The 25,086-nt window shown below is 39.0% G+C and overlaps 1 protein-coding gene across 5 annotated transcripts in view; it reads right to left on the bottom strand.

Annotated features, from left to right (window-relative positions):
- LOC131274923 (protein IWS1 homolog) overlaps positions 1-24,845 on the bottom strand; it is a 116,797-nt gene extending 91,952 nt beyond the window's left edge. For 4 of the 5 annotated variants that reach the window (XM_071210261.1, XM_071210258.1, XM_071210262.1 and 1 more), the window contains exons 1-2: positions 9,114-9,259; positions 8,271-8,411 (exon numbers count right to left, since the gene is read on the bottom strand). The gene's annotated coding sequence lies outside the window, so the exon portion shown is untranslated. Of the gene's footprint in view, positions 1-8,270; positions 8,412-9,113; positions 9,260-24,783 lie in introns of those variants that run through there. The other variant, XM_071210260.1, reaches the window with a different exon arrangement.
- Between the last annotated feature and the right edge of the window lie 241 nt (positions 24,846-25,086).

Below are 25,086 nucleotides of genomic sequence, written 5' to 3' on the forward strand. Positions count from 1 at the left end.
GACAATTTACTGCATTTGATATCATCACCATAATGGACCCTATAGATGCTCAAGTTTTATGAGTCCTTGATAAAATAGAACCCAAAGACACTTGGCTTTCAATACATTCTTAACCTGGTGTTCAACACCCTTGTTGAAATGCTCTTGGAGATCTGGCTTAGAGGGAGCCAACACTAAATCCATGTGTCCCTCCATAATGACTGTCACAGTGTTGAAACGGCAATGATGGAGAGCCACTCATGCAATGAATACACACACGTGGCACAGAAAAGGAAGACTGGAAGGAAAATTGTATGATAAATAAGTAATGATTATCGAATTATCTCAGTATATTCAAATCTACAATTACCTTTACAACAAAGCACTAGTGAATAGATGCAATAGAATGACTTGCCCAGGATTCAATGTAGTCCACGGAAAGGTTGCTTCTAATCAAGTAGAAATTCCTAAGAACATATAGTAAATGCCTTGTCAGTATATGTATATCCATGGAGGTTGAATTTGTCTGGAGATGTCCCATGATCCTGGCAACTTAGGCTAAATATGGAATAATCAGGAGGTATTTGGGGACTATCAATGAATTATATATATTTATATATATATATATATATATATATATATATATATTTAGTATTATTTATAGGCTACGGTCAGTTGTTATAGATTGCCAATAGCTACAAAGCTAAGGATTTTGATTCCTCCTTCTTCCCTGCTACACTCCTGGCCAACCTGCTTTCAGTACAGAAGATAGCCCCTACAGCAGGTCATACTAGGCTTCTTACACTACAAACTCTACACCCTTTAGTATCTTGCCCAAGACTAGAATCCTCCCTGAGAAACTTACATGTAACACACCAATATACTGAGAATTACTCTGTATCCTCCTGGCTCCCCAGGAACAACTGAAGGTGGTGCTTCCAAGGACCGAGAGGATGAGGAAGCCTCACCCAATGCCAAGGTGAGGATGCTATTCTTTGTCTAAGGGAGAGGGGTCGCTTTTTGTATTCTATCTTTTGCAACTGATTTCAGGTAAGGATGCCTAATAGTATGCATTATAGATGGTATATACAGTTTTTTAGGAATGCAGAGTGTTTCATGGGAGCATGTTCCAACTGATCCATGATTCAACAGGGTATCTAGAAATGGCAGGAGTAGATTATAAACTATGTGGTAAAGGTCCTTTTCCTCAGCTGCAATTTTTATTTTATTGCTTGGAGTAAGAATTTGTAATCACATACCAAAATGGACCTGAGAGACTTTCTAGGAAAAGCTTGTGCCTTAATAGATGTGTCCTGCTATACTTTCTTGTGGGGCTTTGCCTTCACCACTGTTTCCTATCTGCTTTTCTAATGGTATCAAGCAAGCAAAAGTCCTGTTCAAACAGGGTATAGCATGATGTAATACTCATAGATTTTTCTCTAATTGCAGGTGGCTCTAGGAATAAGTGAAATGGTATGTATCTAGAATTACTGATATCTGGAAAAACATGGAAGATAAGATACCAGTGTATCAATAGTGGATTTGTCTGCAGTGATAGTGGTTCTAGTTATTGGGAGGAATGAGGATTGGGGTGTGGTTAAAAAAGTGATTTTCAAAGGGAAGAATTATGGGGCATGCTCTAAAGTCCTGAAAGCAGCTGTGTTCCCTTTAGGTGGCACGGATTTGTGTGTACAGGGGTTAGTGAGTGAGCCTATGTGGCGTCATTGTGAATGGGTGACTGTGGGATGTCAGTGTTTGCTTTCCCAAGAGATGTGCCCAACTCACCCTGTACATTTGCCATTGCAAACTTTCTCAAAAACCAAACCATTAATATTGCACATGTAGCATATATTCACTCATAAAATCTTTACCACAAAATTCTGGTTATGTTTACTCTCCCCACCTCTTACATGCAGACTGAGGGGCACAGATTAATAACCTAAGATCTCGAGTTTCTAAGAGGTAGAGTGAAAATGAGAACACAGGCATGAGGCCCATATGCTGATACTCTGAATAACCCACTCTCACTTAGCTCACAGACATGATTCATTAGTGGCCATGCAAAGGATTCCCATCATCCATGTATAGCCATTTGCCTACAGGGCTCCTAAACACTCATCTTATATATCAGGAAGCCTGAGGGTCACATAACCCAGGCTACCATTAGGGGCATTTTACTAGATACTTAGACATAGCTGTTTGTGTCAAAAGCAACAGAAGTCCTCATGTTTCTGTCAAGCTCACAGATTCTCAGAATTGGGAGACATCTGAGGACAAGCCTGTCAATCTTTGCCAGTGCTGGGTCACTGCTAAGTACCTGGCCCAACAAGATAATAATCAGGGACTTGTTTTCATCTATTTGGTAACTTTATTACCTTCAAATGATCAAATCTAAGCTACACACTCAAGGGACAATAACCAATAAGATCGTAAAGTCCCACTTAGTCATTAGCCTACTTTCCATTGCCCTTCTTGCAACTCTCTTGTAGAGTTGGTATAGAGCCTCCATGCTCAACCTGTGCCTCCCTCCTCATGAACTGGCCCACTATGGCTGGTTAGTGTGAGCACGGAGTGTCACAGCACTCAACAAATGTGCATAAGTGATAAAGAAAAGGAAGATGGAGGGAAAATATTATGTCACAATTGCTTATTTTTAAATGGCAGGGTATCAGTATTATCAAAACCACTGTAATTATCTTTATAAGGACTAATGATTTAATACAATAGAATGCTTTGCCTAGAATTAAATCCAGTCCACCAATAAAAGTTTGCTTATTATAAAGAGAAAAATACTTCATAAGAGATGAGAATTCTAGCAGCAACACTTTGAATGTGTGGAATTTGAAATGATCTTGGAAAGTTCAACAGGACAGTCACAAAATGGTCAGGAGGAGTGATGGGACTCTGTCAATGAATCATAGTGTCCGTTTTAGTACCATTTATAGATCATTTCATGTTACAATGGGATGCCTTTACATACACAACCAAAGAAACTTATTTCTCATTTGTTTTCTGCTCCTCCTCTTTACAATCCTTCCACCCAGGAGGTTGGTCCAGCAACTGATCATTCCAGGCTTACTATCCATCTACCCCCTTGCTCTCTTGCCTGTTACCACATCATGTGCAGCTCCCTTAGTAACCCAAGAGGAACATCCCAATGTACTGACAGTTACTCTATCCTTCTAGCTCTCCCTGAGGACCTGGTGGAGGAGATTCCTAGTGATAGGAAGGAGGAGGAGGTCCCATCTAATTCCAAGGTAAGGTTGCCTTTCTTTGTCTGAGCCAAAATTGTCACTTTATTATTTTTCAAATGAGTTCAGACATGAAAATCTGACCATGTAATTATAGATGATGTAGGATTCCTTTGTTTGGGGGAGACGTCAATGGGAACCTATAATTAACTGACCCTGGATTCAAGAGGGTGGCAGCAACCAAGTGTTCAGTACAGTGACTTTTCCTCACAGGCAGTTTTTCCTCCTAGGATTAAAAATATTTCAACACCCAACCTAAATTCTCAACCTAAGTATACTTGACAGAAGCATCGCTCAGGAAAAGCTTGTGCCATTGCACACACCTGCTGCAACTATTTATGGAGACTGACTTGACCTGATTCCCATTTGCTTTTCTAAAGGTATACAGAGAACAAAAGCCGGTGCAAACACTATATGGCATGGTCGAGCCCTCAGAGTACTGTGGGTTTTTTGCTTGTTTTTTGCCTAATTGTAGGTGGCCTCGGGAACAAGAAAAAACGGTATATATTGTGGAACCACTCATTTATTGAGAATGAAGCTATGATTAAAACCCAGGCTTTTGTGCTTCCTGTGGTGTGGGAACCCTAAAACCACTTTCCAGATGGGAATGAGTTATGGGCACTGTTTATGTTCTAGGTAAAGGAAAACGGCTATGTTCTACAGTCCTTGTAGACAGCTGTGTTCCCTTTAGGTGGTGTGGGTTTGCATATGGCAGTTGAGTGGGAACCGCATTTAAGAATAGGTTGTGATTGTGAAGGTTGGGTGAGGGTGAGTGTGTTTCCCTATGAGGTATTTCCCCAATAAGTAGTACAATTATCATTTTCAACTATCCCAAAATTATCCTTTCATAACTGAACACTTTACATATATTTATTCAGTCATTCGGCAGAACTACAGCACTAGTGCTTTGTTTAATATTTCCACACCTTGGGTGGAAAAACTGTGGTGCAGAGATGAATAGCCTAGAATTTCAAGCTCCTACGTATAGGAGCCTCTGTGAAATCAGGCATGCAGCCCCAATGCTGATGCCCCAAGTCACTATATTCATTCACTGCTCAGCCATGTGGTCAGTGTACACCATGCAAGGGAGGCTGAACCTCCATTTATATTCCTGGAAGTATCCAAACTGTAGAGACCCCAATCCCTACTCCTCATTGTAAGTAGTATCAGTGGTGTCATTAGACAAAGAGGTGACAAATGCCTTTACCCACTATGGCCTCGACATAGTACCACACAGAGAAAGCCCCCATTCTTGTGGTCAGTTCAGAGATTCTGAGAGGTGTTTACTGTAGTAAATCCTCCAACCTGGCCCCAACCAGATAAGTATCAGGGATATATTTTAGCGTATTTGATAACATCATCAACATGAGCTTTAGAAATGTTCAAATCCTGTAGCTCCACAACCAAGGGACAGTGACCGAAAGAACTCAAGTTACCACTTCATGACCAGCCTGGTGCCCACAGTCCTTATTTCAAGTTTTACAGCTGAGTTAGAGTCTAAATGCTAACCCCACACTTCCCCTTAGCCATGGGGAGTGTAAACATGGACAACAAACCCAGTCAATGAACACACACACGGGGTATAGGAAAGGAAGACTGGAAGAAAAAACATTACATAATATTTAACTGTCCATTTTAAATGGTAGTATTTTACTAGTTTCCAACCTTGTTTAATTGATTATATTTCTGATGAATGATTAGTGAATAAATACAATAGAATGTTCTCTCTAGAATTGAATCCAGTCCCACAATAAAAGGTTATAAATAAAAATGTCTTTAAAACAATTATTCTATTGTTACATTTTGGGAAGAAAATACATTGTTGGCAGTCAATCAAGTGCAAAATTCTACACAACAGCTAATAAATGCAGTGTAGTATAGGTGGAACCGTGGAGGCTAAAATGTTTTTTGAATTTGTCAAGAAGATAGTGGCATTTGAGTTTGGCTTCAAAATATCAGGAGGAGTAATCGGTTTCACAAGACATGGGGCAGTTTAATAGTGAACCCTGTGGTGGATGGTGGATTTTTGTTAACAATACGAATATGAGAACATTCTTACGTGAATTATAGCAAAGGTATAATACAAATACACGGTGCTAATAACACGATGGTTTATGGAGAAATTTTTCTCCATAAACTACACCTAATGCAAGCTTTAGACCATACTTAGTAGTAATATTTGAATGTTATTTCATCAATTATAACAAAAGTTCCACAATAATGCAGGATGTTTGTGGTAGGATAGTATTACCCAAAGGGGTGCTGATGCAAAGTACCAGAAATATTCTGGCTCTTGTAAAGTGTATTTATTTGGGGTAGAAGCTTATAGTTACAGGGCCCTAAGGAGTCCAACTCAAGGTACCCTAAGTGATATTTTCTCACCAAATGTCTGTTACTACATGTTGAACAAGATGGCTGCTGATCTCTTCAGAGTTCAGCCTTCCTCTTTCCTCTTAAGACTCCATGGGTCCAGCTTCTTCTGATCTTAGCATAGGCTGGCATAAGGCTCATCTCTCTTCAGGGCTCATTTCTTTCCAGGCTCAGTTCTAGTCTCTTCACAAGGTCAGCTGTTTACTATCAAGGGAACATCTCCTCTCATCCCAGGGCCTCTGCCATGTCTATGGAGCTGTCTCTCTCCCTCTGTGTATATTCTCTGTGTGACTGCCTTTGTCTGAGAGTCTGTTTTATCAGCCCCCCAAGGCAGTGGGGAACTCAACCCTGCACACCCGAATGATGTAGTCAAATCAAAGTGCTAATCTTGATTTAATCAAGTAAATGCAAAGTCTTTGAATTTAAGTCAGTCAAAGAGTATCATGCCAAGAGCAAAAAGCCAGTTTACAAACAATGAATATCCCTTTCTGGAATTCATAAAAAATATCAAACTGCCCCAGGTGCTGTATGGGAATCCTGTATGTTACACATGTTTCTTTTGTAAACTCCCAACTTCTTTAAAAAAAAATACAAATGAGAGAAAACATATAATCAATTATTAGTAACTGCTTTCCATTATTGTTTTAGTATTAATCTTTTGTTAAAGATGATGAGCTAATAAATGTCATGCTAAACAAATTTTTCTTTCTTGTACCTTAAATATATTTGTTTTAATGATCTGGATATTCTTTTGTTTCTGCTACTTTATCATCACAATAAATAATGAAGATTCTTGTTATTGCTACTTTACATTATAATCAGTAATGAAGCTGTCATTTCTTAGAGCTTTCTAAAAGAAGCAGTAGATCATTATGACTCAGATTCCATACTCTGGAACTAAACCACTTAAACTGAAATCCCACCTCTGCCACTTAATTAGTTGCATGACCTTGGGCAACATACTTAACCCTCTCATCAGTAAATTAAGAACCTATGTTATTCCCCATTTATCTTACCCATTGGCTCTTTTGCAGTTGTTTTAGCATCTGGCCTTTATATACTTACTTACTCCGGAAAGGGATGCCATAGTCAAAAAAGAGAAAATGGACCAAAACAGTGCTTCTGAATTTCAAAACAGGTTTTTAAAGCAAATGACAGAAAAGTATTGAAGGAAAAGGGCTTTGAGTTATCATAGGCTGCTCATCTTATGTTTTGCTTTGTTTAAAAGTCTAAGCTCTAAAGGTCTCAGGACTTAAAGAATTTTCTTCCCTTTGAACAAAATATTGAGAATAGAAAAGAGGCAGGCTGGCACACTCCCAGACTTGATGGAGTACCCATGTTTGTTTATGTGGAGGGAAAAAGAGAGAAAGAAGACAATTTGGGCAATATGTCCTTTGTACCAGCCACTTGCATCCCAGGATAAGGGCTGGTAGGAAAGATAGAATGTCCAGTTACTGAAAACTGAGAGCCCTATGCTTGTCTTAGGAGGGAAGAATCATGCTTTTCTTGGCATCCAGCATAGTGTTTGAGCATCAGAAAACATGTGACTTCTGCAGTCACATGGGACGTTGTGCATGGTTTAATGCTTGTTGCCATCTTGAGATTCTTAATACATTTTCATATTGAACCAGGCCCCACAAATTATGTATCTGATCCTGTCTATGCAAAGGGGCCTGAAATAATTCTGAGCACCCAGCATATAAAGGAGACTAAAATATTATGATCATTTCCTCTACCCAGCAATGAGGGGAGTGAAGTGGTTGAGAGACATCAGACTGACCTGAAGAATCTTAATATTGGGGACAAGTATGCAGGACTGGCCTATACAGACTGAAAAGTAAAGATCAAGTGAAACAGGAAGATGCTCCAGCCTGATGCTTTGATACACTGTAAATCTCGTGGAACTCCTGGTCCCCTGGGGAAACACAGAAGGAAAACTGCAGTAGCCTCAGACTCTGTTTCCCATATGCTACCAAATAGGGGCTCAAAATAGAAATAGAAATATTATTAAAATATGACATATTTGCATGCATGAGGTATGAGCTGTGGTTTTACCCTAAAAATCCATAAATAAAAGTGTGGCTTATTTTTTTAAAAGGAAGAAGTGGTAAGAATTCATCAGTGAACAATAGCATGTATTTTCCTACCCTTTGAAATTGACTATTTCATGTTGCTTTGGAATGTCTTTAATGACAAAGCTAAGGACTGCTTCCTTTTATTCTCCTGCTCCTCCATTTTGCTTCTTCCACTCCTGAGCAGCTCACTCTATACAAGTTGAAAACTGCCTCCATAATACTCTAATCCCTTCCCCAAGATAAACAAAGCACCATTAGTAATCCAGGAGAAACAGCCCCAGCACTGACTGTTAATCTCTGTCCCCCTAGTTCCCTGAGGGCCTGCTGGAGGAGCTTCTGAATGCCAGAGCAGTAGAGTAAGCTCCATCTGATTCCAAGGTGAGGTCACCTTTCTTTGTCTGAGATCAAGCTGTTGCTTTCTTGGTTTGGATAATCTGACCATGTACATTATAGGTGATATGCACAAAATTATTGGAGAATGTCTTCAATGGGAGTCTATTACTAGCTGATTCCTGTTTCTAGAGTAAAATCACAGAGGCAGCATCAACTTATAAACTATATGGTATTAGGCACACCTAATGAGCAATATTTTTACCTTGCATTAAGAATTCTGTAGCTGGTAACCAAAATGGATTTGAGAGATGCATCAATGAGGAAAAACTCATTCCTTTTCCACAGGTGTCCCCTCACCGGTTTTGGCTTTCCTTTGTTTGACCATTCTTTCCTATCTGATATTCTAAAGTCAAGAAGAGGACAAAATCCTTCTGTTAGCATTACATAATAATTTGTAATTCTTACAGTGTATTCTTGTCTGTAATTTCAGCTGGCCTGAAAAGAAAGTGTCAATGGTAGGTGGGCTGAGGAAAAAAATCTACATGATAAGAAATGTGGGTCTTTCTTGCTGGCTTCAGTCAAGAGCCCCCTGATTAAAACTCCCAGGTAGGAACAAGGATTTGGGTATGGGGAAGTAAATGGGTATTTCACGCAAGAACTAGAGTGATGTTTCTTGAATAGTTGGATTCTGTTTAGATGGCATGGGTTTGTGTTCATGTGAGTGTTGTGTGTGTATATGAGTATGTGCTGTGATTCTCAGTGTAATGACTGTGATTGCCAATGTGCATGTGTGAGATCCTATGTCTGCTCTGTGCCTTCCTAGATTTCTCTCCTATAACCAGCACAATTACCTGTGCAATTCCATAATAATTTCCTCAAGGACATATACGTATGTCCACATTATCAAATTATATACTTCAAATAATATAGTTCATTGTAAGTCAAGTATGCCTCTAAACCTGGAAAATATCCCATAACAACCCAGGAAAATGTTCAAAGGACTCCAAGTGAAAATTCTATGTTAAAAAATCACTGTCATTAGGATTTAATGAGAAGAATTCATTTAATACTGAATAGTATAGCCTGTGTAGAGCACTTTACTTACCCCTAATGGCACTTTCATTGACGATGATGAAAGAAAAGCAGCCCTATCTGTCCTTTTGAACATAGGAGAAAAGAGGCTTAGAATCCAAGTTAATTTTGCAGAAATGCAAAGTACCAAACAGGAAACTAGGCACTGAGATATTAGGTGGTTTGATACCAAAACACAATTTCATCATCCCTCTTCTGCCTGACAATCTCTTCTACTATGGCTTTGGCAACATTTGTCATTTTTAATTCTTGTTACTGAGCACCACACCACCAGGGCATCTGCAGCACAAGTACATGTCATCCATTTGTCAAAAGCCCAATTGCCATGTGTGTTAGTAACTATGATACAGACAATGCAGAGTGAACATATTCATCCTCACAAAACATCTCCTGGGAGGCTGCTCGGAGGCTGCTCAGAGTCTGCCGCTGAACTCATCTAACCCATTGGGCTCTTCTAACATAGACCACATCCACAAGAGTCCAACTTTCAGGGTGATAAGCTTGGAGGCTTGTGCTGTAACAGTCCAGCAAAATGGGAAAGTGAGAGGTTGAGAAAGAATTCCATCCCCACTTCTCTTTCATTTGCATACTGTGTCCAAAGTCCTGTGGAAGGTCTCTGACTCCAGAGCTCAGGGAAGGTCTGAGAACCCGGGGTAAAGAGTTGAGGTGATCATGGGTGGCCAGCCTGGTCTCAACTGGAAAAGGAAGGGTCTGGTGTGCCATTCTCTCAATTAAAGTTCTTGGTGATATCTGTGTTCCTAAACAATACCTCCAATTGGCTTGTGAATTGGAGGTATGACTCTACCAGCAGTGATGACGGTAACAATCCAAGTAGGTAACAATGCTCACGGAAGTATCCAATGAGAGAGAGTTCCTGGGAGCAGTTGCATTACCCCTTCTGCATTGGAGATGGAGGAGAGGGATGTGAAATCAGAAAGTAAAGGAAATATTTATTGAGATCTGCTTTGTTCTTTTCATATTTCAGTAAGATCATAGTAAGAGATCCTATAATGTCATGGTCAGGAAGACATGGACAAAGTGATTGCCTTCTTAGAGGGAAAGGGTGGACAGTCTTCCCTACATTTAGAGTATGTGAGAACTGGAAAAGGGATTGTGGAGACCTTAGACCAAACTTAGATGGTAAAGGTGAAGCAATCAAGGCCCAAGGAATACAATGTTGTGATAATTACAAAATTATGTGCTGGGATAAGGTCATAACCAGGCATGAACAATAGTTCAAGCTGTCCCCTCAACCCTAGCATTTTCCTTTCCTTTTACAAGGATGCCCCATCATGGTTACTGCCATGGTACATTCAGAAGCATTCTTCATCAAGTCAGATGATTCAGACACAGGGAGGACAATCTGCATGTAATTCATGTCTTCTGTCTTTTTTCATCTATTCCTGCTCATAAACTTCTTTGAACCTCTCTCAACCTCTCCTCTTTTTATGATATCATCTTGAAGGATTTGACCTCATCTAGGAAGTTGAGGTCATGGGTTTGAGAAGGTTTATAACAACTTTCTACATCCTTTTCAACTGCTGTTTTAGCATTTCCATCATTTCCAAACCTACTATGCAGCATGCACAATCTCAAGTAAACCAGAATGTAACAGGACAGGAGCTGGGCTGGGAGTCAGGTGCCTTGGGCCACTCTTTCAGAGGGCACTTATGAATTTGGTTCTGGGCTGGACTCTCCCCTTATAGGTATGTTCCTGCAAATGGTATCTCTGGACAAGCAAGTTTTTTCTGTTCCTTACAGCTTACTACACTGTTTGAGGTGAAGGAGGAGTCTCTTTTCATAATTTCTCTTTTCCTGGAATATTCAGAAGGCATTGAAGAAATGAAAAGACAGAAAGAAGAGGAAAAGGAAATGTGAATGTGGAGTGAATAGGATGAAAAGGGAAGGGAATTAAGTTACACACATTACATTTCTTTCCTAACTTTCTCTTTGGCACTTCAGGAAGATCAGTAAAACTAAGGAGAACATTGGCATTGCCACAAATGAGTGTGAACATGGAGGTGGAGACAAGAACTGGCTGGTAAAAAATAAGCACAGGTAAGTAGAGTATATCCTCACAACCTCTTCTCAGGGAACAAAACCTCATTCCATACAAGCCACAGCCTCCAAAGGCACCTTAATTTGCAGGAGAGGGCACTAGCCCCTTTTAAGCCTTATGTGCACTCACACTGCGTTCTTTGTGATGATCACTCCTGTATTAGTTCAATACCTCAGCCCTGCTGAAGTGAAGTTTGCACTCATAATCCATTTACAGTCAACAAAAGCCTCTCCTGGTTATTAATGAGTCTGGTGAACAGGGTGGAGTGAACCTAAATGACACCAATTCAGGTCTCTGGCAAAAGGGTGAATTACGCTGTCTTAGTTTGCCAGGGCTGTTTTATCAATACTGGTAACCAGCTAGCTCAAACAGAGGTCCCTTACAGGCAGGTAGGGTAGGTATTCTAGGCCAGTTTCCCTCTTAGGGGGAAATTTAAGTCCTGACTGTCAGTTGCCCAAGCCCTCAGGGTTCTCAGCCTCTGTAGGGTCCTCTTCAGATCCCTGCTCAGCTTATGCCACCTTTCCTCAAGCTGTGGTTCTTGAGACGTTTTTTATGTACGTATAATTCATACAAACCGGAAAGAATGTCAATGAAGAGCTCACTTGGGATGAGTGAAATGGGTAGAATTGCAAGTTATTTATGTTCCTTTTATTTTTTACTTTCATAACTAAGTAAAGATATAATGTTTACAGCATCTTGTTAAAAGGAGTGTCTTCTGTAATGTTTTCATGTTGGAATATACTAATGTAAGAAAACTTATGTTTTTAGTACTAGAGCCTAGCTGGTTTTTAACTGGAAAGCACAGGTAAGTTTTGGTGTGTTTTAAAATGAAACTAGTTTTAAGAGAGAAGAAGGAACCTGTCCAATAGTAATGTGAAGATGCAGTCATGACTTGGACTGTGTAGGGGGCCGGGGTTGGGGAAGCAGGGTTATCACTTCCACACCTATCCTTCAGATGTCCTGCTTCTCACCTGGTCAGATATATAGGACTCTGCCTTTTCTTCCTGGAGTCCTACAGTCAGACTTACTCTTCAGGGAAGAGTCACTTCAAGGGCGCCCATCCAAGTAACCAGACTAAATCCCTTCAGTTGGACATTTACAGACACTGAGACACAGATGGTACCTTAAGCTGAGAGTAGCAAAAGGAATTCAGTGCCATGTGGATCTGGTTCCTAGGTATTGGGAGCCAACTTTGCTTCTCCAGGGTCTATTGTACCTTCTGAATCCACAACCTTCATCAGCAAAACCCCTCCTCCATCCGTCTCTGTGTATGTGGTGATTCTATACCCTGTGCTTTTATTGCAGATCCCAACATTGATAGCTACAAAGGTCTTAAGCTGGAGGCCCCAGCCTGAGCTTAGAAGAGCTGTAGATCATATGGTGTTTAGAGATGCCTCTGTGCTTATCCTCTTCTACCCATACCCAAATAAATCAATTTTTTTTTTAATTTTTGAAATTTATCAAATTTTATTTTCCTTCTGATATTTTTCAATGATTTTATTTATTTTTTTATTAATTTTTTTATTTTTTATTGACTTTGTAATAATATTACATTAAAAATATATATGTGAGGTCCCATTCAACCCCACCCCCCCCCACACCCCCTCTCCCCCCCCCCCAACTTTTGAGGAAGTCCCATTTATCTATTAGTTCTTTTGCTGCTCGTGCTTTTGGTGAGATATTCATAAATCCATTACCTATTACAAGGTCCTGTAGATGTTTCCCTACACTGCTTTCTAAGGTTTTTATGGTCTTGGCTTTTATATTTAGGTCTTTGATCCATCTTGAGTTGATCTTTGTATAAGGTGTGAGATGGTAATCCTCTTTCATTCTTCTACATATGGCTATCCAGTTCTCCAGACACCATTTGTTGAATAGGCCACTCTCTCCCAGTTGAGAGGGTTTGGTGGCTTTATCGAATATTATGTGGTTGTATATGTGAGGTTCTACATCAGAGCTTTCAATTCGATTCCATTGGTCTATATGTCTCTCCTTATGCCAATACCATGCTGTTTTCACCACCGTAGCTTTATAGTATGTTTTGAAGTCAGGTAGTGTGATTCCTCCAATTTCGTTTTTCTTTTTCAGTATGTCTTTGGCTATTCGGGGTCTCTTTCCTTTCCAAATAAATTTCATAGTTAGTTTTTCTAGTTCCTTAAAGAAGGCTGCATTGATTTTTATTGGGATTGCATTGAATGTGTAGATCAATTTTGGTAGGATAGACATCTTAATAATGTTCAGTCTTCCTATCCATGAACAAGGAATAGTCTTCCATTTATTTAGGTCTTCTTTGATTTCCTTGAACAATCTTGTATAGTTCTCAGTGTATAAGTTCTTTACCTCTTTAGTTAAATTTATTCCTAAGTATTTGATTTTTTTATTTACTATTGTGAATGGTATTTGTTTCTTGATTTCCTCCTGATCTTGCTCATTATTGGTGTACAGAAATGCTACTGATTTTTGCGCATTGATCTTATAACCTGCGACTTTACTAAACTCATTTATGAGTTCTAGAATCTTCATTGTAGATCTCTCAGGGTTTTCTATGTATAGGATCATGTCATCTGCAAATAATGAAATTTTGACTTCTTCCTTTCCAATTTGAATGCCTTTTATTTCTGGTTCTTGCCTCAGTGCTCGAGCAAGTACTTCTAAGACAATGTTAAACAGGAGCGGCGACAGTGGGCATCCTTGTCTTGTTCCTGAGTTTAGAGGGAAGGAGTCTAGGATTTCTCCATTGTAAACAATATTGGCTTTAGGTTTTTCATATATACTCTTTATCATGTTCAAAAAATTTCCTTGTATTCCAATCATTTGGAGTGTTTTTATCAAGAAAGGGTGCTGTATTTTGTCAAATGCTTTTTCTGCATCAATAGATATAATCATGTGATTTTTTTCCTTCAATCTGTTTATATGGTGTATTACGTTCATTGATTTTCTTATGTTGAACCATCCTTGCATACCTGGGATGAATCCCACTTGGTCGTGGTGTATAATTCGTTTAATGTGTTGTTGAATACGATTAGCAAGTATTTTGTTAAGTATTTTTGCGTCTAGGTTCATTAGAGAAATTGGTCTGTAATTTTCCTTTCTTGTGATGTCTTTGTTTGGCTTTGGTACTAGGGTAATGTTGGCATCATAGAAGGAGTTGGGTAATGTTCTTTCTGTTTCGATGGTTTGGAATAGTTTCAGCAGGATTGGTGTCAGTTCTTTCCGGAATGTTTTATAGAATTCACCTGTGAAGCCATCTGGCCCTGGGCTCTTCTTAGTTGGGAGATTTTTAATAACTGATTCTATCTCTCTGCTTGTGATTGGTTTGTTAAGATCATCAATTTCTTCTTTTGTCAATATGGGCTGTTTATGTGTTTCTAGGAATTTGTCCATTTCCTCTAGATTGTCATTTTTGTTGGAATATAGTTTTTCAAAATATCCTCTTATGATAGTCTTTATTTCTGTGGGGTCAGTGGTGATATCGCCTTTCTCATTTCTTATTTTGTGTATTTGCATCTTCTCTCTTTTTTTCTTTGTTAGTGTTGCTAAAGGTTTGTCAATTTTGTTAATCTTCTCAAAAAACCAGCTCTTGGTCTTGTTTATCTGTTCAAGTGCTTTCTTATTTTCTATTTCATTTAGTTCTGCTCTTATCTTTGTTATTTCCTTCCTTCTTCTTCCTGTTGGGTTACTTTGTTGTTGTTTTTCTAATTCCTTCAAATGTGCAGTTAGTTCTTCAATTTTTGCTCTTTCTTCTTTTTTGATATATGAATTTATGGCTATAAACTTCCCTCTCAGTACTGCTTTTGCTGCATCCCATAAATTTTGGTATGTTGTGTTATCATTATCATTTGTTTCAAGGTAGTCATTGATTTCTTTTGAGATTTCCTCTTTGACCCACTGTTTTTCTAAGAGTGTGTTGTTTAATTTCCAAATCGTGGTGTGAAATCTGGGCTTCTTTCCCTTGCAAATCTCCAGCTTGACTCCACTGTGGTCAGAGATAATGTTTTGTATGATTTCAATCTTTCTGAATTCGTTCAGCCTTTCTTTGTGGCCTAGCATATGATCTATCTTGGAGAATGATCCATGTGCGCTTGAGAAAAATGTATATCCTGCTGTGTTTGGGTGTAGCGATCTATATATGTCTATTAGATCCAGCTCCTCTAATATACTATTCAGATGTTTTGTTTCTTTGCTGATTCTCTTTTGAGATGTTCTGTCCAGAATTGATAGTGGTGTATTAAAATCCCCCACTATAATTGTAGATGTATCTATTCTTTCACTTAGTTTTTCCAGCGTTTGCCTGACGTATTTAGAGGCACCCTTGTTAGGGGCATAGATATTTATGATTGTTCGATCTTCTTGACAGATTTTCCCTTTGACTAAAATGTAGTATCCTTCTTTGTCTCTCACAATTGTTTCACATTTAAAGTCTATTTTGTCTGATATTAATATAGCTACTCCTGCCTTTTTTTGGTTATTGTTAGCTTGTATGATTGTTTTCCAGCCTTTCACTTTCAATCTCCATGCGTCTCTGGGTCTAAGATGTGTCTCTTGTAGACAGCATATGGATGGGTCATATTTCCTTATCCAGTGTCCCAGTCTGAATCTTTTGATAGGTGAGTTTAATCCATTGACATTCAGTGTTATTACTATCAAGGAATTATTTGTGTTAGCCATATTTTGATTGGATTTGTGTTTGTCATATTTTGTTTGTATATTTTTTTTTGTCTTTTTTGTTGTTGTTGTTGGTCTTATACTCTCCTCCAACTTTGCCTTTCCTGTTTTTTCCTTTCTTCCTGCAGAACTCCCTTTAGAATTTCTTGAAGGGGAGGTTTCTTGTTGGTATACTCTTTCAGTTTCTGTTTGTCTGCGAATATTTTGAACTCTCCATCATGTTTGAATGCTAGTTTAGCTGGATAGAGTATTCTTGGTTGGAAATTTTTTTCCTTTAGTACCTTGACTATATCATACCACTGTCTTCTTGCCTCCATGGTTTCAGAAGAGAAATCAGCACTTAATCTAATTGAGCTTCCCTTGTATGTGATGGTTTTCTTTTCTCTTGCTGCTTTTAGGATTTTCTCTTTGTCTTGAGCATTGGATAATTTGACAAGTATATGTCTTGGGGTGGGCCTGTTGGGGTTTATGACTTGTGGAGTGCGCTGTGCTTCTTGGATATGTACATCTGTCTCTTTCAGTAGATTTGGGAAGTTTTCAGCCATTATTTCCTGCAACACTCTTTCTGACCCCTTTCCCTTCTCTTCACCTTCTGGAATGCCTATAATACGTATGTTTGAGCGTTTTGCATTGTTATTCAGGTCCCTAAATCCTAATTGGATTTTTTCTATCTTCTTATTGACCCCTTCTACTATCTGTTTGATTTCTGATGTACTGTCTTCCACATCACTAATTCTCTGCTCTGTCTCTTCTAGTCTGCTGATATTTGCTGCAAGTGTATTTTTGATTTCTTGAACTGTGGTGTTCATTCCCATCATATCTGTTATGTTTTTGCGTATGTCTGCAATTTCCCCTCCAAGTGATGTCTTCATGTTGTTAACCTCTTTCATTACTGCATCAAATTTGTCGGTGATAAATGTTCTGAGATCTTTCATTACTTGTGCCAAGTTTTGCTCCCCTTCGTGATTATTGGTTTGTTGATTGGATTCAGCCATGTTTTCCTGATTATTGGTTTGGTTCGTAGATTTTTGTTGCTTTCTGGTCATCTCTTTATTTTGACGAATTTAATCAGTTCCTTAGCTTCTTTGTCTGCTCTTGGAGGTTAATTAGTTGTTATTTTTGCACAGGTGTTATATCTTCTCTTTGTCACTTTTTTCTTCTTATTCTAGTTACTTGTTGTTGGTTAAGTTCACTTTAGAGGAAAGTATTAGTGTTGGGGAAAGGCAATTGTGTAAGCAAGGGAAAAGTGTAAAGTTGTATTGGTGATGTATGTTAATAAAGCAGGAATATGAGATCTGGAAGGATGGAGGTTAGATTCATGTAGATTGTATAGGGTTATAGCTGTAGGTAGAGTACCTTTTATGAAGTTGATGACTGAATTTGGGAGGAATATGGTATGAACTACACAGCTATTGTTTTCATGAGAGAGGGAAAAAGAAAAGAAAGGTAATAGTTTCAAGAGTGGATAATAGACAGAAAACAGAACAAAGGTATTAGAAATTAAGAGTTAGACACTTTGTGGATCAAAGAACGGGAGGTGGGGGGTGGATTATAGGAGAGACAGTAGATGATAGTGGATATCAAGATGCAGGGGAAGGGGGATAGTGTAGGTAGCCTAAATCAGTTCACACAGAAATGAGGCAGTGGAGGATGGGAAAACCCAGCAAATGTGAGGTGTTCCCTGTAGCACCTATTGTATACTTGAATTAAAGTAAAAATAAGTGGAAGATGAGGGACAAGAGGGAAAGAGAAAACCGAAAAAAAAAAAAAAAACTAATTATAATAAAGAAAAAAGAAAGGCAAGAAGAAAGGAAGAAAGAAAAAGAGGATGGGCAAACGGTGGGGAACAGATAGGGAGAAGAGAGATACAGGTACACACGTGTCACAATTGCAACACTATCTAAAACAACAACTTCCCCCCGCTTTGCCCTAAAACCCCCCCGTCTGTCTGCCCAAATGGGTCTGCAAGCACCTCCCTTCCCACAAACCCCCAATAGGCCGCCCAGGGCCCACGAACTCCCCAGTACTGCAGATGCTCAAAAAAAAAAAAAAAAAAAAAAAAAAATAAGTAAAATTAAAAAAAAAAAAAAACAAACAAACAAACAAAAAAAAAAAAAAAAAAAAACAGAAACCCCTCCGCAGGCCCGGCTCCGCCCGCCGCGGAGGCTTGGACCGGCTCTGCCCGGCTCCTCACGCCGCCTTGGCCTGGCCTGGCTCCGCCCAGCTCCGCTCGCTACAGCGGCCCAGCCGGCTCCGGCATCCACCTCCCGCCACCGCGGCCTGGACCGGCCCTGCCCGGCTCCGTACCCGCCGCGGCCTGACCCGGGCCCGCCCGGCTCCAAACGCTACCGCGGCCCGCAGCCGGGGCCTGCACCGGCCCCGCCCGGCTCCAAGCGCTACCGCGGCCCGCAGCCGGGGCCTGCACCGGCCCCGCCCGGCTCCAAGCGCTACCGCGGCCCGCAGCCGGGGCCTGCACCGGCCCCGCCCGGCTCCAAACGCTACCGCGGCCCGGCCCGGCCTGGCTCAGCCCCACCGAGCGGGGCTAGATGCCTCGGCTCCGCCTACCCAAGAAGGGAATCCTCTACAGGTAGCTGGGATCTCCGTGTATATTTCACAGACGAATCCTCTCTGTTACCTTCCCTCCAAATCGATGTCCAGACACCTCCGGACCAGCAAAAATCCCGAAACAATCCGGTCCCAAAGAGTCTCCAACGCCGCCCAGCCGATTCCCTGCAGAAGACTCTAACAGGGATGTTCACTCAGCCGCCATCTTGCCCCCTCAAATAAATCAATTTCGTGACAATTTAGAATTTGGTTAAACTTAGATTGAGTTTTAGAGAAACATTTTATAATTAATGTTAGATATTACTATATTAATGAATATTTTATCATACTATTTGTGATTCTTAATTTGTCAAAAAAAATTAAACACATATTTAGATCAGCATGTTAAACAAAGTTAGAGCCAAATTAATTATAAAATTTGGTCTCCCTTCTGGCTCCCACCAAGGTCACTACTCTCTCATAGAATCCTCAATGTTTGATAGTTGAACAAGTAACTGAAAATTCAGTGCTTAACTTCTGTCCTCAGGACAATGTCTTCCAGACATTTCATTTACTGAAATCTGTTTACTCACCTGGAAGGGATTATGGCAATAACATCACCCTTGTTCTAGCAGGATAACTTCAAATTCCCTGTCTTTTTCACTTTCTTTTCAGTCTTGCTGGAGATAAAACCATAATTCACATTTCCTTCCACAAAGATATTACCCCATTTTCACATAGCACAAAATATTGTTCTCAAAAATGTTGAAGAGATTCTAATATTCTTTCCATAATGCCACATGCTTTCCTCTAATAAATGGTTTTGTTTTCTTTAAACCATAGTAATTTCACTAAAATCTGCCTTATCTTTACACCTTCTATATCAACGCTCAGTGTGTAATTTTAATATGGAGCTTCAAATAATTCTTTCCAGAAAAAATGGAGTAATAATTTTTAATCATTGCTACAAGTATTTGCTTTTAATTTCTCATTCAAACACTGCAGTATTCATATATTGCCCTTTCTATGCTGATCTTAAACTTTTCACATTTTTTTCACAAATCTTTTACATTGTATTAAATTTCTTTTAAGTAATTTCTTCCTTTTAACTTCCCTTTCTATTTAGGTATTACCTTTTCACTGTTTCTTCTAGTTTATATGTAAATCATGAAATGACTTTTTCCCCATTTTTTCTTATTCTTAGCTGATTTCTGTCCCTTCATTTTTGAGTTTTTTTCCTATCTCATTGATGATATTCTCTCATATACTGTTTCCTTTCATCAATGCTTTTACCTTCTTTTTGAGATAGTACATTTCACTACATAAGTACATCAAAATGAAGAGCATCCATTCATGTGGTAGTGTTACTCTGCCTTTGTACCTGTATTGGAAATAACATCAATATTTTTTCTGTTGGTATTTCATATGATTTTTTAAAAATTTGTAGATAGAAACAAGATTCAAAATAGCTTTCCCAACAACACAGATCTGTCTCTTTCCAAATTTTGCTTGAAATTAAAAATATATATAACAGCTTTCTTCCTGATATTTCTGGGTTCTGTACTTCTACCACTCTTAAATATGGGTCTTCACTATCATTACTTCTATTGCACCTGTTATTGTCTATTTGTTTCTGCATCTTACTAGTGAATATCTCTTTTAAATGTATGCTCCTGTCTTGATGTGGAACAGCTAAAACCACTTTGCCAAAATCTACCCATTCCCTAAAAGATAAAGGTCTATATATTTCCAGAATCAATTATCTTTAAGGGTATTTTTAATTGTATGTCTTGAAATGTATTTCATTTCTGAATCACTTTGTTCGTATATATTTATATGCATTTTATTTCCACAGTTATTAGATTTTGGTTTCTTATACTTATTTTATATTGAATTTTCATTGTTCTGTATACATTATAGTTGTCATTAATTTCAGTATTATTTTCTTTTTACTTAGTTTTAAATTAATCTATTTTTCAAACATATTTGGCCTTAGCAATGGCAATTCATTTTTAAATAATATTTTAATTTATAATGTTTTGATTCATAATCACATAAGAAAAATGCTATGTATATCTGGACTACATATATAGCACCAAGTAGCTTTATAACTATCCTCAGGCACATATACCAACAAGCCCCAAAGCAATCTATATATTTTCCATGGTCACCAAGGATTGTCCTTAATACCTGTCCTTGCTACATTAAAAGCACTATTTTAGAAATAAACTCTACAAACAAAAAAAGTCATTTAAAATGGTTTACAGAATATTAAAATTTAGGACCACGTAAAAATATTTCAGCTATATCATATCATGATCTCATTATGAACAGCTGAATACATACACATTAACAAGAAAAATGCCATTCACAATGATTAGAATGTTGGCCTCCTAAAATTAGCTAAAATTCCAGGACTTCAGAAATGCATTCCCAGACTTCCTGTACCCTGGGGATGTGCTACTGCTCACAGAGTGGATGGTCATTAGTGGAAGTCATTCAACTCCATTAGCAGCTGCACTGCATCTACATAAATTGTAGCAACATGTCTTTCCCTGAGATCAGGAACAAGATAAGGTAGTGAACTTTCATCACTGCTATTCGACATTGTACTGAAGTTCTTGTTAGAGCAATTAGGCAAGAAAAAGAAATGAAAGGCATCCAAACTGAAAAGGAAGAAGTAAAGCTATTTCTATACACAAAGATGACCTAAACCTTTACAAACAAAATGCCAAAGAATCCACAAGAATAGGAATGGCACTAAAAAAGGCATTCAGCAAAATTGAAAGATACAAGATATACAAGGCAAAAGTCATATTTGTTTCTATAATCCAGCATAGAACAATCTTAAATGGAACTTTTTAAAAATTCCAATCAAATAGCCTCTAATCAATAAAATATCTAAGAATTTAACAAAACGTGAAGCATTTATATACTAAAATTAGAAAACACTGCTGAGTGACACTGAAGAACTCAAATAGCAAGATGTCCATTGTTTATCTACTAAATATTGTTCTGATATCAATACTATGCAAAGAAACTACAGATGAAATTCAAAATCAAAATTGAGTAGACTATTTTTTAAAGAAATGGAAAAGCTGGTCCTCAAATTCCCATGGAATCATTAAATGGCTAAGCTAGCCAAGACAGTCTTCAAATAGTTTCACAATGTAAACACGCTTATCAAAATATCACTCAAATTTACCCAATATACAAAAAACTAGGAAAACCTGATCTATTCTTAAGGGAAAACTCAATCAGTAGACACTGTCCTAAATTAACCACAGAAGGATTTATCAGACAAAATGGTTGTTCTGTCTATGCTCAATGAGATTAAGGTACATTCTCTTAATTTTTTTTGTCCTTTTTGTTTTTAAAGATATATAGATCAAAGTATTACATTAAAAAATATAAGAGGCTCCCAAATACACTACTCCCCACCACCCCTACTCCTCCCACATCAACAACCTCTTTCATCAGCATGGAACATTCACTGCATTTGCTGTAAACATTTTGGAGCACTGCTATGCCACAAGGGCTGTAGTTTACACTGTACAGTCTACACTCTCCCCCAGTCCATCTGTCCTCCATCTGTCCCCATAATACCATTCAGGTCAACCCAAAATCCCAAAAATATCTGCATATCACAACTCTTCTTCCATCTCCCTGCCCTCAGCAACCACTGTTGCCACTGTATTGACATAAAGGATACAATTTCTTCCAATGCTAGAATCACAATAGTTCTATAGTAGAATACCAGCAAATCTACTCCATTCCATACTCTCTTTCTCCATCTTGTGGACCCCAGGAGGGCAAATGTCCACTCCAAGTATAAATTGAGAGGGGGCTTGCAGCCCACATGGCTGATGGACTGTATTATTTCATTAGCAGTTGTAGACTCTCTTGGTACCCTGGTGTGGTGGTTGGCTATACTCACCTCCCTCTTAGCTGACCTGGGTAAGTCCAATGAACTGGAAAGTAGGTATTGCTACTCTGCTGAGGCTCAGGGCCAAGCTGGCACATGGTCCAGAGACCCAAGCCTCCTGAGCACACACCAACCCCAGCCCCAACCACAGGTTCAGTGAAATTGACAGAAAAGGCATGTGTAGAGAGGTCACATCTCCATCCAACTCCATCAAAGGGCATTCTCTTTAATTGAATGGAAAGATAGGAGTTCTCAGCAGAGAAAAAGAAACAAACAAAAAAAAAGATGTAAAAGACAAGTTTAGATCTAAGCATAAAGTTATAGAAAATTAAAAAAAATTCATTGAGCAATCTCAATTAGAGAAGACAAGTAAGGGATGAATGAATTGGTGAGATGGAATTTAGATGAGTAGAAATGATATAATCTGAGAATAGAGAATGAGTGAGAAAGAGAGAATTGATCCAAAACTGAGCCTCATAATCTGTAGGGCAATAGTAAAAGTTTTAATATTAATTCAAAACACTGGGTTCAGCAGAAAGAGGCTGGTGCCAATAAAAAGGGAAGGGGGAAAAATGACTGAACACTACTCTATGAAATAGAGATCCAAGGGGCTCAAAATCTCACCCTGATACACCATAATCAAACTGCTGAAAACTAAATTTGAAGAAAAAAATCTTGAAAGGAATCAGAAAATTTGACAATTTATTTGTAGAAGAATAACAATTTGAAGGCCTTTGATTTCTCTTCAGAAAATATAGAGGCCATAAGAGAGTGAAAAAACATCATTAAAGGGCTAAAAGAAAAAACTCTCAACCAAGTATACTGCATTCATCAAAAGTTGCTTAAGGCTTAAGGGCAAAATAAAGACAGAAGGAGAGGATCGAAAAACAAGTGAATTCATCACCTGATGATGTTCTCTACAAAGATGGGAAAGGAACTTCAGGCTAAATGGAAATAACTCAAGAAGAAAGCTTTCAACTTCAGGAATAAAAGATGTGGATCAGGAATGGTGAGTATCTGGGGAGAAAGAATAAATTATTTTTCAACTGTTAAATGGTTAAATATATGAAGGAATTTTGAAAAATTATAAAAATACAAAATGTTTGCAGAAGTTATACCCTAGACTGGGAACTCAGAAGACCACTTCAGCAAAGAAGGGGATTAAATGATTCCTATGGCTGTAAGGTGTCCACATGTTACTTGGATGGATAAAACATTAATTCTTTTAGACTATGATACCTGTATTATTCTCAGAGAAACAACTAAAAAAGAATTCCAAAGGAACTCCAGAAAAATTGTATAACCTAAATGATCCTTTTTCTAAGAGATAGGAATAAAGTAGCTAAAGCATCAGTATACAAGTTATTAAGTGAAAAATAACTCTCTTGGACAAATACCTACAAGCAGGATTGCTGGGTCCGATGGTAACTCCATTCTCCTAGCCTGTCCTTCCCCCCACCATAGTCACCTCCACCACAACAGGACTGGTGGCTTCTGCTCTTTAGATCTGAGTGGCTCTCCCCAGTCCCCCAGGAGATAAGGTAGGGGCTTCACAGGCCCTAACCCCAAAGATGCCACCTTCAGCAGACTCCAAAGCATCTGAGCCCAATGGTTCACCTGTTTCTGCTGTCAGCTCAAGGGAACCCTGTCCCGTGTGGATGCCAACTTTGCTGATACCAGAGTAGAGGATGGTGGCTGTGTCTCCCAATAAGTCCTGTCTCCCTTGTGACAAACTCCATCTTCCAGCATCAGAAAGTCCAGAGTTGCCAGAGGAGCCAGGGGGCTGAGCCACAGCTTTTAATATGCCTGCATCCTGCACATATTTGGCTAAGGAGCAGCTAAGGTGCAGTCAGAACAGTCAGAGATAGGTTCCTATGGCACTGGGAGTGCATATACTCTGGGGGTCAGTGGATGACTCTCTTCGTTCTGGGTTGGGTTAATTGATACAACACGAAGAAGGCTTTGGTTGAGATCTGGCTGACCTAGATATGTAAGAATTTCTGGGATCCTCTGAGGGATACTGGCCTTCATGGAGTATGGGGGTGAAAACCCCCTCTTCATGGAGGGCCATCTTTCTTCTCTAAGTCTAGTGGGGATTCTTGATGCAGGAACATGAAGCATTTCTGAGAACAGGGCTGTGTGTTTGTCTCCCTTGGGGATTTGAGATTACTCTGAGCAAGATTGGGTTCTCGAAGGATGTGGACATCTCAAAGAAAAAATGATTCACCATGTCCCCTCTTCTGTAAACCATAAATCATAATTTCTGCAGTGAGTTCAGAATGAGGAGTATGAAAATGCATTCAACATCACTAGTGATCAGTAAAATACATACTAGAACCACAAAGTCTTATGCCCATATCTTACAGAAGGGGTACTCTTAGGATGAGAAAGACTTCAGCAGGGAAGGTACAGACTCCACACTAAGAGAGTTGTTCAAATATTTAGTCAGGGAGATAATTGGGAACATGGAGACTTCATTCATTAACTCACCAAACCTCAGCCAGGTGGGTGACTTTGCCAGTTGATGACATTAACTGTTCTTCCAGAGTAGTTAAGTTAAAGGTGAAGCTAATTCTTTGCATAGCTGTTATCAGGCAGTTGGTCTGGAATGTCTTAGGTTCTGAGCCAGTAGAGGAGCCAAGCAGACCACTGGTCACTTGGGGTGGTAGGCCAACCCCCAGGAAGACTCACATGAGGCAGAAGGTGTTGTGAAGATGCTGGGGGAGGAGGGCCAAAAATTTAGACATCCTTGGTACTTCAGAAGGCCTTTATGTAGGAGAAACTACCTCATAT

Source organism: Dasypus novemcinctus, chromosome 21 (genome assembly GCF_030445035.2).
Source record: "Dasypus novemcinctus isolate mDasNov1 chromosome 21, mDasNov1.1.hap2, whole genome shotgun sequence".
NCBI classification, from domain to species: Eukaryota; Metazoa; Chordata; class Mammalia; order Cingulata; family Dasypodidae; genus Dasypus; species Dasypus novemcinctus.